This window comes from Gavialis gangeticus, unplaced genomic scaffold (genome assembly GCF_001723915.1).
Source record: "Gavialis gangeticus isolate Ggan-Ray unplaced genomic scaffold, GavGan_comp1, whole genome shotgun sequence".
NCBI classification, from domain to species: Eukaryota; Metazoa; Chordata; order Crocodylia; family Gavialidae; genus Gavialis; species Gavialis gangeticus.
In genome coordinates, this window is record NW_017729017.1 from 8,150,689 (window position 1) to 8,151,481 (window position 793).

General features: G+C 46.5%; 1 protein-coding gene across 1 annotated transcript in view; it reads right to left on the minus strand.

The window, feature by feature from the left end:
- The window catches only part of ITCH (itchy E3 ubiquitin protein ligase), a 181,076-nt gene that overhangs the window by 179,392 nt on the left and 891 nt on the right, over nt 1-793 (minus strand). The window lies entirely within an intron of this gene.

Genomic DNA, 793 nt, shown 5'->3' on the forward strand with positions numbered 1-793 from the left:
AGAACTAATTTAGTTCAACCAATCTAGTCCAAAAAACGCTGTAGCTTTGGTATTATTAGAACCACACTAATCACCTGAGCTAAACAGCATGCTCCCTGAATGGGTAGTTTTTCAATATTTCCTTTTATTTTTGTAATTCAATATGTAGACCCTCGTTTACTATTCTTCATTCATACCATGTACTGATTAAACAATACTGACTTCCTTGTGCCTGCTTTTACATTGGTCTTGCCACAGGACCTTATAATAATACAAATATAAATCTTTGCTACACCATTGAGGTAAATAAGTGGTATTAAATTCTGTTTTACAGGTGAAGAACTGAAGTACACAGAGTAAGGTGCATCCACTAATTTTGCAAGTCCAATCTGGGTTTGATTGTTCAGAGAAATTGGTGCTACTAGAGGTGCACCAACACATTGGTCCAATATCGGATTGGCACCGATATAAAGAAAATTGACTGCATCAGAAATTGGCCTCATGTGGCCAATAATTTGGCCAATAAATGGCAATGCATGCGTGCAGCTGCAGTGTAGCATGTAGGCAGTGAGGAGTGCAGCCTGGCAGTATGGAGAGCTGTGTGCAGCTGGTAAGTCTGTTGTGGTGGAAGGGGAGAGGGGAGGGAAGGAGCATTGTGGGGGGGACAGATCAAGGCCCCTGTGGTGAGGGAGGGAGTGGGGCTGGGCAGTGCCCAGCTGGGGCAGCGTGGGGAGGGGTGGTACCTCCTGCTGCTGCGTGCACCCCAGGAGGGCATGGAAGGGGGTGTGACCCTGGGTCTGCGCGAGGCATGGGC